Raw genomic sequence first — 15000 nt, forward strand, 5'->3', positions numbered from 1 at the left:
TCCCTTTAACAACCATGTGCACCCTTCAGCTACACAGTCACATCTCCATACACGCTGATGATGTCATCTCACCTTTCCTCCTTTCATCAACAGGTGACGCCAGTGTGAAGGAAAAATCGAAAACTCCCTGGTAACACAAAGCCAGACTACAACATAAGGTGACAGATTGGAATTTTGAAGGCCACAAACCGACACTGATATTGGGGGATTGTAACCTGAACAAAATTCCTCCTTTCACCAACCCCAACATATAAATTGACAGTTACCCTGGGGCCTGCTTCTACCATTTCACCAATGTTTTGGAAAAGGGTGGACTGTGTGTGCCGCTGCCAAAAAATGGACACTAGAGGGAAGTCAAGAAGAATTTGTTGGAGCGCTATTGAACCATCAGGGTGTGAATGCTTTAGGAGAAGAAGTGCTACGTGGGCGAAAGTGCAAAGTAAGGTGTTGATTTTAAAATCATAGCAGGCCTGCCTATATAAATAGATAATAACAATTACAAGATAAAAAGAAAATGCTGGGGCCATGTAATAAATTAGTAATAAGAATAATGATAAGACAATTATAGATGACAGGACGTATAACCCCCATAATAATGTGGCCATGTGTAAGTGCTTCAGTTTTCTTCAGTGGCCTTCCCAGTCACTGGATCTGAATCCAATAGAACACCTTTGGGAAGTGGTAGAACGGGAGATTCACAGCTTGAAAGTGCACCTGAAAAATCTATAGGTATTGCGTGATGCAATCATGTCATCATGGACCAGAATCTCAAAGGAATGTTTCAAACATCTTGTGGAATCAATGCCACGAAGAATTGAGGCTGTTTTAAGAGCAAAGGGAGGCCCTACCCAGTATTAATATAGTGTTCCTAATGAAGAGCCCAGTGAGTGTATATGTGGTTGTTAATGGCGGCAGCTAATGGGGATCGATCCTAAAGATAGTGAGAAAGAAAGGAAGACAGGAGTGCTGGATCAGAGACCTTGAGTGGATGAGTGCTGAGACCTGTCCTGCTCAACACCTTCAGACAGGCCATGAGTGAATGACAACTACTACATAGTAGTAAATGATGCATCTGCATGTAGAAGATTATTTTCAAATACATCAAAGTAATTCTTCACATTGAGAGAGAGTCTGTCGAGGGAGAACCCTTCAACTTTAACAATAGATATTAATATGATTTATTTAAACTGTTGGGCCCCTTCATTGATCGCAGATCTGAAATGATGATATGCTGCCCTCTTGTAGACAGACAAGATTACTTGAAGTACACATATTTTAGTGTATGTGAAACCAACCTATTCACTTCCTAAAAGGCTGCAGTCACAGTGCAGATCAGCATTACCACACACAGACAGACTTCTATGAGAAACTCCTACCCTAACCCTCACCCTATGACTGAAAGGAGAGATGGAATTGAGATGGTTAACAGGTGTGCTTCTCCTAGGACTATTGACTACCCCAAATGTGTAGGACGTGGCATAAAATGATCTTTACCTGTGTATTGTTGCATCATACAACATCTGTAGCTATATGTCGCTATTTCTTTGTTAGGTCATCTCTGTGATGTATGGCAAGGCAATGTGTGGATGTGAAACCATATCATTGATTATTGTTTCTCTTTCTCAGTTTCACTCTTTCTAAATCAATAAACCTGAAGTCAGACTGACATTCTGTCTCCAGACTCTTGGGAGGTGTTTAGAGGTGTTCAGCTATGTATGAGGACAGAGCAGGTGTCTATAAGTATTAACAGATGTTTGTTTCTTTGTCGCCACAGCCTACCTGAGTATTGCTGCTGACCATGTCCATCCCTTTATGACCACAGTGTACCCATCTTCTGATGGCTACTTCCAGCAGGATGTGGTGGAACGGGGGATTCACATCATGGAGATGCAGCCTACAAATCTGCAGCAACTGCGTGATGCCATCATGTCAATATGGACCAAAGTCTCTGAGGAATGTTTTCCAGCACCTTGGTGAATCTATGCCACAAAGAATGAAGGCAGTTCTGAAGGCAAAAGGGGGTCCAACCCGGTACTAGCAAGGTGTACCTAATAAAGTGGCCGGTGAGTGTATGTGTGTGCTCTACAAACATTCTAAACCATAACTCGTCTTACTGAATGAATACTTTATTCAGGTTTGGCCATTCAAAATAAATCTGGCTTCAGCCCCGCAGCCACGCTGGTGACTTGGTTTTTTACCTTTTGAATTCTCCTGACTGTTAATACACAGTTCATTTCAGCAAATTACCATTGCCCAGCTGTGGATAGACATCTGAGGAAGGAACATAAAGGGAGAGGTCCTGCTCAATGTAAATCAATCAACCAACCTATCAATGAATCTACAATCTAAACTGTTGAATCTATCAAAACAGTTTTCCATTAGCCCACCTTTGCATTGTGTTCGCTGTCTACTCTGCCAAGTGTGGCTGTTGGGTATTGAACTCGGGTCTGTTTACCCTTGGAAAAGACGGGAAAACTGTAGATAGATACAGAGGTAAGAAAGTGAACCAGATGAACAAAAAAGAAACACTAGAATTGTAACTCAAAATGATCAAAAAATCTCAAGTAAGTTTGATGGCACTTCTCTCCTGTTCACTAATTACCTTTTCACTGTGACTAAAGCTTTGTTCCCTTGTTTTCTCCACTCCCGTTATTACTTTCACCTGATCCTCCCCTTCACAGTATATTAAACAAAATGTCTCATTTCTATTTTTGGCATCTGTCCATTATTCTTCATCAGTCTGGGGAATCTCTTACTTTTCATCATACAATATTTTGGTTGTTTTCTGGGTCTTTTAAAGCCATAGTCCACCCATTCAATCATTATTGTATGTTTTTCTTATTTTGGTTCAAGACTATGCATCTGTAACCTTTGATAAGCCTTCATCACTTTGTTACAGTACTTGGTTTTGTAATGGCAAAAAATATTTGTACTATTTTGTTTTAGTTTTATATTAAATGTATTGACCTTTCTGTGACCCAATGTACTTTGTTATTTTTAATTATGTGACTGAGGAAGAACCAAAACCGACTGCTCCTTCTCTTGTATCAAAGATGTTATGTGACCTTGGAACACTCCTAACTGCAGGCTGAGGTTTGAGATAGTGGCTCACAACGCCTACGCTTCTTTCCCAGCTTCTTGGTCAGCAAACAGGTGCAAGATATGTTTACCCCTAGACCTATGACGTATGAGCATTGGAGTTAAGGATGGTCTTCTCCTCAGCCACAGCATCAGTATCTGAATCCACACTGTTGGTGAAGGAATGCTGATCCAGCTGACCAACGTTGTATAATACTTTCTATATGCATTAAAACTCTCAACTGAGACCAAACATCGTTTGTTGTTGTTCACTGAAAGATTTCCATAACAATCTGAGGTTACTTTTGATTGACGTTGGCATGAAATATAATGTGGGAAACATTGATTTCCGTTGATGGCAGTGAATGACAATGTCAGCCAGCGATGGCTGTAGCAAAGTAAAGAAGACTTATTATAGGTTGCAGTCACTCCTGGCCCACACCACGACTAGACTATTTCCATTATTAGACCAAGATGAACGAAAGTTCATCCAAATGTTGTCATTCTCTTTAATAGCTGCCTTATACTCCACAGACAGTTTTTCCTCTCCATGTTTTTGTTTTCTTTCGCTAGTATCTTCTTCATCTGCCCATGTTTCATCAGTGTGGAGATCCGCTTTCTTCTCCTCATTCCCCTTTTGATATTTTTTCAGGTCACCTGTTTGGACACTTTCACTGTCATGACTTTGATGCTGGCTGGAAATCGAGTGCAGATGCTTCAAGAAAATGGAAAAACAGACAAAGTGGTACTGTTAAACAAAAAAACAACAACTATTTTATCAGAAAAAAGTCTGATCATATTTATACTTTTTTTTTCAAAGATATCTTATCTTCATCTGACCTCTTTGCAACAATGTTACTGTGCTAACTGCTAAACTCTGACCTTCTAGAATATCACAGAGCTGGCTTGGATTAGAAGAAGTTTATTTTTCCAGAAGGTACTTTGTTTATGGTGTCAGGTGCATAAAGGCATTTTTTTTTTTATTCCTCTGGGAACCTTGTCATTTTTCGCCTCAAACAGCGGAGCTCCACCCAACCCACACCCTTGTGCCGCCAGTCAGCGAAAACATTTTTTTTAGATTAGATTCAACTTTATTGTCATTGTGCAGAGTACAAGTACAGAGACAACGAAATGCAGTTAGCGTCTAACCAGAAGTGCAAAATAGCAGAAATTGCAATGAACAGTATATACAGGTAGTGCAATATATGAGCAGTAAGTAGTGCAGTATAACATAAGTAGTGCAGTGTAAGCAGTATATGAGTAAGCAGTAGCATTATAAGCAGAATAAATAAGTTACAGTATGAACAGTGTAGCAGCATATGAGCTGTATAGGTAATGCAGTATATATGTATTAACAGTAACATAAGGTAGATAGCAGAATAAATATAAATATGGAATGCCATATGAACAGTATAAACAGGTATGCACAGTATGTACAGATATGTGCAGTGTACTAACAGTAGTATTAAGAAAATATGAACAGTATGGACATATGTACAGAAGAGCAGTGGTATTGAGTAAGAGCAGGGGAGGGGAGTAATAGTGCAATTGTCCGGGGGGGGGGGGTGCAGGGGTTGCAGGGGTTGGTAGGTTGTCACGTAGGTGCAGTGTTCGAGTTCAGTAGGTACACTACTTTACGTTCCACAAACAGTCTACGTTCCAAGGTAAAGTCCGATCGTTTCCATTGAAATGGTTTTGGGTTCCTTGTTTTGTGAGGAACTCATTTTTATTCATTTTTCCTCTGGGAACCCTGTCTTTTTTCGCCTCAAACAGTGGACCTCTCCCGCGTATTTTCTTTGATTGTGTTAACACATCTCCAAATGTTACGTACAGTGGGGGAAATAATTATTTGATCCCCTGCTGATTTTGTTAGTTTGCCCGATTACAAAGAAATGAGCGGTCTATAATTTTTATGGTACTTTTATTTTAACAAATAGACACAGAATATCAAAAAAAAAAGTCCAGAAAAACATATTATATAAAGTTATAAATTAATTTGCATTTGATCGAAGGAAATAAGTATTTGATCCCCAAGCAAAACATGACTTAGTACTTGGTGGAGAAACCCTTGTTGGCTAGCACAGAAGTCAGACGTTTCTTGTAGTTGGTCACCAGTTTTGCACACATCTCAGGAGGGATTTTGGTCCACTCCTCTTTACAGATCCTCTCCAAATCCTGAAGGTTTCAAGGCTTTTGCTTGGCAACTCGAAGCTTCAGCTCCCTCCGCAAATTTTCTATAGGATTAAGGTCTGGAGACTAGCTAGGCCACTCCATGACCTTAGTGTGCTTCTTCTTGAGCCATTCCTTTGTTGTCTTGGCCGTATGTTTTGGGTCATTGTCATGCTGGAAGACCCATCCACGACCCATCCTCAGTGCTCTGGCTGAGGGAAGGAGGTTCTTGTCCAAGATCTTACGGTACATGGCCCCGTCCATTGGCCCCTCAATGCAGTGAAGTCGTCCTGTACCCTTAGCAGAGAAACAACCCCAAAGCATAATGTTTCCACTTCTGTGTTTGACAGTGGGGATGGTGTTCTTGGGATTGTAGCATTCAGCATTTCTCTCCCTCCAAACACGAAGAGTCGAATTTATGCCAAAGAGTTCAATTTTGGTCTCATCTGACCACATCACCTTCTCCCAAGCCTTCTCTGAATCATTTAAGTGTTCATTGGCAAACTTCAGATGGGTCCACTGCTTCACATGTGCCTTCTTGAGCAGGGGGACCTTGCGGGCACTGCAGGATTTCAATCCGTTACGGTGTAGTGTGTTACCAATGGTTTTCTTGGTGACTGTGGTCCCAGCTGCCTTGAGATCATTACCAAGCTCCTCCCGCGTAGTTCTGGGCTGATCCTCACCCTTCTCATGATCATCCTTACCCCACGAGGCGAGATCTTGCATGGAGCTCCAGGCCGAGGGCGATTGATGGTTATTTTGTATTTCTTCCATTTTCTAATAATTGCACCAACAGTTGTCTCCTTCTCACCAAGCTTTTTGCTGATGGTCTTGTAGCCCATTCCAGCCTTGTGCAGGTCTACAACTCTTACCCTGATGTCCTTTGAATGTTCTTTGGTCTTGCCCATGGTGGTGGAGAGGTTGGAATGGAAGAGATTGATTCTATTGACAGGTGTCTTTTATACCCATAACAAGTACTTTCTTAAAGTGACAGGAGTAATCTGTGTGCCTCATGGGCATATAACCGGTCTGTATGAGCCAGAATTCTTGCTGGTTTGTAGGGGATCAAATTCAAATCAATTTATAACTTTATATAATGTGTTTTTTCTGGACTTCTTTGTTGATATTCTGTCTCTATTTGTTAAAATAAAAGTACCATAATCATACCATAAAGTACCATCAAATAATTATTTCCCCCACTGTATAGGCCTAATATCTAGACCGTTGATGGGCACACTTGTTACTTGTCGCTTTCAGAACCCTGGACTGGGCTCGGGCTGTATATTCATATAGTTCCGTTAATTTGCCTAGCCTACTTTCCGTGATTTAATGTGACTTTTGTAGTGTGTTATAGCCTCTGCACTGATGATATTTATTTCACATTTAAAGAAATACAATTGATAAAACCTGATTAAACTTTCCTACAAGTTAACAATGTGCCGAATGCTTGTATTTTGATAAAACATGCAAGTTATTGAAGACACGTGTCTGTCTCATTTTTTTTACTTTGTTGCAGTATAGGCCACCTCAATGTAGCGTTCTGTGTCGCGCTGAAGCGTATGAAGTGTATTCAGTTATGGGGTTTACTGTACATACTTTTTCTCTGCACTGTTCCTGCTGCAGAGGATGCGTAAACGATTTTCCCATGTTGTTTTTTGGTTGTGGTCTGTGTTTATACATTTAGGCTATTAGTTGTATCCTACTTTTCAGTTTTACAAGTCAAATCTTATGACAGATGAGATGGCACTTCAAACGATAAAATGCAGGTACATTTTGATTACTGCTGCACTACGATACCCATAGATAGACCCAATACATTGGTAACTGCACTACTTATACAGCTCATATACTGCTTATACTGTTCATACTGCATTCTATATTTATTCTGCTTATAATGTTACTGTTAATACATATATTGCTTATACTGCACTACTTATACTGCTCATATACTGCTTATACTGCTCATATACTGCTCATATATTGCTTATACTGCTCTACCTGTATATATTGTTCACATTGCACTCCTTTTGCACTTCTGGTTAGACGCTAACTACATTTCGTTGTCTCTGTACTTGTACTCTGCACAATGACAATAAAGTTGAATCTAATCTAACACCTATTCATTGTCATGTTTTGATGGCATATTGTTCATTCTCATGTTATGATTTAGTTTGTGATTATACACACGTTTTTAGCGTGATGATAGAGACCCACTACCAGACGAGTACAAAACATACACAAGTCACATGCAAATCCCTGCACTGCAGACGACAGACAACAACTGTCTCTGTACAACTAGTCCTGGACCTCCACTAATAGACAGATACAAAGAGAGCAGCATACAGTAGCAGCAGAGCCCAGAGGCGAGGCGAGGCAAGGCAAGTTTATTTATATAGCACATTTCATACACAGAGGCAATTCAAAGTGCTTTACGTAAAATAGATAAAAAGGAAAGAGCATGAAAAAAAAATTAGAATAAAAACGCATAAAAGACATAAAAAAAGAATAGAAGTCACAGTGCATTTTAGGGTCACAGTGCAATTATTAGCGCCAATTTAGTTTCAATTTAAGGCAAAAGCGAAGCCCTTTTTTTTTTTAAGCCCATTTTTGAAAGTAGCCAGTGTTGGGGCTTATCCTAGATCTATGTGTAACATAATAACTGAGAGACCTGCAGCAGGGCAGGTCCTCATCACTGGCTGTCTGCTTTGAGCTGGTTGTCGTTGGACTCCTGGCAGCGGGACAGCAGCTTGAGTTTGATGGGCCGTATGGGCATCAGAGTGTTCTGTAGGTCCATCTCAATGGGGATCTGGTGAGAGTTGACACACAGTTAAAGTATTGTAGCGAACGGCGGGGCAGAGCAGCTTGCCTTAAGCGGGTATCGAACTCGCAACCTTCCGCTTACAAACCGGCCGCGCTAGCCACAACACCAAGAGAGTTAACTCCCTTGGCGGAGCTGCTAACGGGCCTTACACAGGGTCGTTACAGTATGAAGGAACGAGTAAAACAGATGTCAGCGTTACACTATGAATGTTACCTAATACAGTGTCACTGTTACGTTCGGGTAGCATTGCACTATAAATTCAAATAAACTCAAACTCCTGGACAACGTCTCTTGGGTCGACATACATTAAAATGGCCCTATGAAGTCTCGAGGGAGTTTTGCAGAAATACAAATAGCTTTTTTTAAAATCTCACACTTCCATCATTTAGTTACTAAATTTTAGTAGGTAGCCTATACTGAGGATGATTGGCGCCTAGTACTGAAAAATGCAATCTGGGAAATTAAATGGGGAGTACATACTCATGCAGTACGCAAGTACAGAATTGTAGTATGGGGGTTCAAACCCGGGTCTCCCATGTGGAAGACACAAACGCTACTATTAAGCCAAGAGGACATCCTCAAGGTCTGAGGGCGACACTTCAGTTTACATGTCTCAGGCAGGGCTACCTCATCACGCGAGTGTGATTCCAAAATCACCTCTGCTACATATAGAAACGCAACAAAGTCATAGGTACAAAATTATATTTACAATCATTGTATCATTATTTTGTCTCACCTCTGTCTCTTTGCAGACGGTGAAGTTGAACCTCTGTAGAATCTCCACCATCGCCAGTTTCATCAATACCAGAGCGAATCGCATCCCGATACAGTTCCGTGGGCCCAACCCGAACGGCATGTAGGTGTATGGGTCGATGCTCTCCTTGTTCTCCTTACTGAACCTACACACGGAGAGTTCAGAGGAGGAGGGGTTAAAGAACATATCAATTAAATCACAGTAATATGATGGTTATACATGGTTGAAGAAACCTGTTTGTGTTTGGTCGTCGCATTTAGGTTTGTTTTATGGTTGTTTGTGGAACACTGCTCTTATCGTTGCTGTTGTGATTGATATTGTGGTTGTGGTTAAGATGTGGCCCATTACCTCTCTGGTTTGAACTCCTCTGGGTCTTCCCACACATCGGGGTCACGGTGCAAGGTCCAGATGGGTAACATGACAACCATACCCTTGGGGATGGTGATGCCGCTGATCTCAACAGATTTCTTGGCGACTCTTTCAAGTCGATGGGGTACAACCTGAGAGACTCGTTGATCACGCTGTCTAGATAGTCCATCTGCATCAGAGCCTCGTACTGGATAGGAGCCTGAACAGGGATATTACACTCACATGAGCACTAGTGATTGGTCGTTCACGTAGCCGTAGCCCAGAACTAACTCTTTTTCGTCGCAAATCTGAAGAGCTGTTAGTTTTTTGTGTTCTTTTTTTGGGAAATGAACACAGTACTGTACTTATTCTAATCTGCATAGCCTAATTTCATGACACCCGCATACAGAACGCCATTACTTTCAATGTACGTGTGTAATAGAGACTTGCTTTTTTGTTGTACATGAATAAACAAAAAAATCGCTAAATAATGTTATCTTGATAGTTAGAAGAAAATACATTTAGATTCCACTGAACAATGTAAATGATAGATGTACACAAGGATCAATCAGAAGTCAAAATGCCACTAAACTGGGCTGCTTTTAGTGGATTGACTGCTTGGAATACTGAATGTGCTATAGTCTATTATTTCCTATCACAGTCGACAGACTACAAGAAAACTGTCAGGTGGTTCAAATGTGAATAACTTGGTATCCATTCCATTAACTGTGGCCGGGCAGCACCGAACAGCCCAGAGAACATTACCATGGTGCTTTTGAATATTAGGTCCCTATCTGGCAAAACCTTTATTGATCTTATCTCAGAGCGAAAGCTGCACTGTAATGTTTTTATCTGAAACCTGGCTAAACATGAATGCATGTCAGTCTATTAGAAGTAGGGAAAAAATATATTTTCGCTCCATTACTTATTTAGCCATGTCGCTGAGCAGATGAGAATTTCATGATGAATATGAATATGAATAGTACACCATCAACAGCTTCCTCCTGTGATAATGATTTAGTAACCAGCTTCAACACCAAACTAAGGGCAACTATCGACTCTGTAGCACCAGTCAATCTGAAAAAGGCTGTGGCCAAATTTAAAAGAATTTGCAGAAAGTCTGAGCTGACAAAAACTGCAGGTCCACCTTGATATTCTTCGAGAGCATCTTTCTGCTTTTAATAAGGCAATAAAAAAAACGCCAAGCCGGATCATTTCTCAAAATTGATAATGAATCATAACAACTCAAACAGTGCTCTTTTCAACGATTGACAGCCTTATAAATCCCGCCCACAAGACACCTGGTGATCTGCTCTCCACCTACAAATGTGAGGAATTTGCAACATACTTCTGAGATAAGAGAAACAATATTAGGTGAGGAGGATCACTCAGGCAAGACCTGAAGATGTGTTTGATGACTTGTTACCCCACCTTCCACCACATGGAAGCACTATGAACTCTTTTGCAGTGGTCATACAGAAATGCTCAGCAAAGTGGGGGTCTGTTCATCTGCACCTAAAACTACCATGGTGAAACCCCTCCTGAAGAAAAGTAACTTAGACTCTTCAGTCCTTAGCGATTTTAGGCCAATCTCCAACCTTCCCTTTTTAAGCAAAGAAATTATAATTCTTGAAAAAAAGGTGTTCAAACTGTTAAATAATCTCCTTCTTCCCAACTGTACCTTTGACATGTTCCAATCTGGCTTTTGTGCCGATCATAGCACTGAGATAGCACTATGTTGTTAAGTTATTAACTAGGTTCTTAATGACCTTAGAATTAATTAATTAATGCTGATGCCAAAATGCTCTTTGTCCTTGTCCTGGTCAAACTGTCTGCACACTTAAAGACACTACTTACAGTAACACTAAGCACCAGGCAAAAAAACAAGGTGTTACCATTGACTCAGATCTTAATTTTGAAACCCATATCAAGAATGTGACTAAAACATATTTGTATCACTTAAAGAAGAGTAAGTAAGTTTGCCGGAAATCTGCCATCGTGGAGAAATTCTGTCTGAAGTTGTCCAAACAACAACATCCTCCCTAATAATAATATATCCCCCCGAAATGAACTTGCAGTGTTGGACATTAGCTGTTGTTTTTCTGCATGCGCACACGATTGGGAGAGGCAGCCACCAGAGAAAGGTCAGTCTACTCCCCTAGAACACCCCTGGCACTCACAACATGTTTATATGCAAACCGAATGTCAGGTAGGACACTGCATTTTAAAAAGCGTGTTTTCCGAACCAAAACAGCGTTCGTAAATGAAATATTTATTCATAAGGGATTTATTATAAGGGATCTTGTTCCCTGATCGCTACCGATTAAAGATAGTCATTACAACCGTTAGGAAGCTTTTAGAAAGCTTGAATATTACATGGACCTTTACAGAACACAGCTGTAAAGATGCAACCTTTCCTCTCCCAGGCTGACACTGAGAGACGAATGCATGCTTGTATTACTAGCAGCCTTGATTACTGTAACACTCTCTTGTCTGGTCGACCAAAGAAAGCTCTTGGCAAATGATACAAAATGCAGCAGCACGAGTCAGATGGAGAGCACATATCACACAAGTCTCTGCACTGATTACCTGTTAGTTTTATAATTTATTTTAAGATGATTGTATTAGTTTAGAAATCACTCTATGGTCATGCACACCACTGCATGTCAGACATGCTTTTAAGGTATATACCCTGTAGATCCCTCAGGTCCTCAGGTACTGGCCTTTTAAGTATTCTGAAGATTCCAACAACACCTATCTACTTCCTGTTTCAAATGAATAATACTGGGCAGAAGTCTGCACAGGGATGCCAGACACATTAGCACACTGCAAAATACTGTCACCTATCTAACCATCTGTAGGAGTCTGCAGTGCACAGGGGTTACACACTCATCAGTACCCTCTAAAACACTGTCACTATCATATTTCCTGTTCCACATGAATAGTACTATATAGGAGTCTGCAGAGGGGTTACCTTGTTGGGAAACACAGTGTCTATCTCCTCCTGCAGCTTGGTCATGATGTGAGGGTTGGTTGCCAGATTGTAGGCCAGGAAGGACAGAGAGCTACTGGTGGTCTCATAGCCAGCAAAGATGAACATCATTGCCTGGGACAAGATCTCGTGGTCACTCAATCCTATGATGATGGAGAGAGGGGGAGAATGAGAGGGAGGAGAGGGAGAGTGGGAGAAATGGGGTGGTAGGTGTGAGAAAGGGACGAAGTAGAGTATTTCCACGGTGTGTTTGTAGGTATAGGTGTTTGAGGCAGGTACTGTATGTGTGTGTTAGATGCTAGTATACAGTGTGTGTGTGTGTGTGTGTGTGTGTGTGTGTGTGTGTGTGTGTGTGTGTGTGTGTGTGTGTGTGTGTGTGTGTGTGTGTGTGTGTGTGTGTGTGTGTGTGTGTGTGTGTGTGTGTGTGTGTGTGTTTAAGGCAGGCACCTTTACTCTGCTCCTCTCCCTTTGAGTTGCTGTCTTTCTGCGAGTCTATCATCAGCTGCAGGAAATCTACCCGACTCTGGAAGCAGGCTTACGTCAGATCAAAATCACATGAGAACTACCAGATGCTACCAAATCTCTACAATTGTATTACACAATACTGGCTGAAGATCGTATATTTGATCAGTTATATTTACATACCTTCCTGGTGCTAGCCACGCGATTGGACTTGATCTTCTGAAAGACAGCGTAGAAGAAATCTGTGACCGAGGCAGGGAATAGGGATACCTCCATGTTTGCCATAACAGGACCCATGAAGGGGAAGAATGCTGGATGGACAGGAAATGCCACGGTTACAAACAGGAACAGGAAATACCATGATACGTGACTCCAATCCTATTCAATGCACAGCCCTGTCCAGAAACAACTCCTAGGCTCTATCCCTAGACACTTCTGTATCCAATCCACTCAGATCTCCAAGTGTCCAGCATTTAGGAACTAGAGGTTGGTTCTGGACACGGCCCATGTGTTTGTCAAATGAGTAGAGCGCAAACCATTGGCAGTGTGGTTTATGTCAGTCTAATCAATGAAATCAATAGCTTCATTTATTAAGCACAAAATGACTGAAAGCTATATGGGGGCAGTTGTACCGACTGTGAGGAACAGTGGGCTGAAGATGTCAAACTTGAGCATTTTCTTGAAGTTGGTCACAAAGGGGTCGGAGGGGTTGTGGAGGGAGTCGATGTCGACACTGAATGAAGTACTGACGACCACATCCATACTGTATGGTCCAAAGAACCTGGAACACAACCACACAATCTCTGACCACCAGAACCACAACCACAAAATTAAAGGGGGAGTTCACTGAAATTACAAATTCACCTTATCGTCTCGGAGATAAATACTCACTCCTTTAGTTCAATGGGCTCATCGTTATCAGCCGTCTTCTTCAGATTGCTGACCAAGTTACCAGAGTGCTGCTTCATGATCCTGAGCATCTGAGTTGGGAAGGATACATGGAAAAATATCATGATTGATACGTGGATTAATATGTGCAAAACATATATTAATATCATGTTTGAAACAGGAATTATTTTAATGTTTATATAGCCTGAGAATATACATCCATACAGGATACATTATGTATATAGTCAAAGAATAAGTGACTCCAAAGATGAACTATTATTCTATACTACTTATCGAAGATAAGATCAAATATACTTTATTGTCCCGGATGAAAATTTGTCTTGGATTAATTAATTAAAGTTGCTGCTTCACACAACAACAAACAACAATGAATACACACTATACACATAGTACAAATCACACACACACTCTCACACACTCTCACACACACACACACACACACACACACACACGCGTCAGAGTTGTTAGTCATTCATTTATTTGTGTTGTATAAAGGAATGAATGAAAGAAGGAGAGGAGAGATGGGACTGTACCTCTTTGATCCGCCCACTGGTGAAGGAGGGAGACAGGACACTGCGGATCCGTCTCCATGCATCATCCTCAGCGATAAACACGGCGTCATACAGAGGCCCGTTGAGATAGATATTCTAGAAAAATTATTATTATTATATACTGCAAGATTAACCTAATATTAATAATGCTATAATAACAATGATATTATCTATTTAAGGAGCCCTTATGTTTTTTTCCCCATACAACAACTTCAATTTAGCGTATTACCCTCCTGTTAGTGAAAAGGGAGTAGCATTCCTTGATGAGGATGGTTTTGATCATGGCTGTGTCCATGATACACAGGATGGGCTGACGGCCATCATAGATCCTACAGACCAGCAAAAACAAAGATAGTTAGATATACACTCACAGAGCACTTTATGAGGAACACTATACTAATACTGGGTAGGGCCTCCCTTTGCTCTCAAAACAGCCTCAATTCTTCGTGGCATTGATTCCACAAGATGTTGGAAACATTCCTTTGAGATTCTGGTCCATGATGACATGATTGCATCACTCAATTCCTGCAGATTTTTCAGGTTCACTTTCAAGATGTGAATCTCCCGTTCTACCACATCCCAAAGGTGTTCTATTGGATTCAGATCCTGGGAAGGCCACTGAAGAACACTGAACTCATTGTCATGTTCATGAAACCAGTTTAAGACAACTTTTGCTTTGTGACATGGTGCATTATCATGCTGGAAGTAGCCATTAGAAGATGGGTCAATTGTGGCCATGAAGGGATGCACATGGTCAGCAACAATACTCAAATAGGCTGTGGCATTCAAGCGGATATATACCGTAGATAGAGACAGACAGACCCATCACAGATCCTGCACTCTTAGAAAAAAAGTGCTACCTAGAAGGGTTCTTCTTCTACTCTCCCTTTGAAGAAACCTTTTGGGTTCCATGTAG

At 41.1% G+C, this 15000-nt stretch overlaps 1 pseudogene across 1 annotated transcript in view; it reads right to left on the reverse strand.

The window, feature by feature from the left end:
- LOC310824117 (cytochrome P450 3A27-like) overlaps positions 1–12900 on the reverse strand; it is a 30913-nt pseudogene extending 18013 nt beyond the window's left edge. Inside the window, exons 1-5 of the transcript in view lie at positions 12808–12900; positions 12610–12685; positions 12145–12305; positions 9171–9390; positions 8805–8967 (exon numbers count right to left, since the gene is read on the reverse strand). The product of the transcript in view is annotated as a cytochrome P450 3A27-like (transcript). The remainder of the gene's footprint in view (positions 1–8804; positions 8968–9170; positions 9391–12144; positions 12306–12609; positions 12686–12807) is intronic.
- Between the last annotated feature and the right edge of the window lie 2100 nt (positions 12901–15000).

Source organism: Argentina silus (genome assembly GCF_951799395.1).
Source record: "Argentina silus genome assembly, chromosome: Y".
Taxonomy (NCBI): Eukaryota; Metazoa; Chordata; class Actinopteri; order Argentiniformes; family Argentinidae; genus Argentina; species Argentina silus.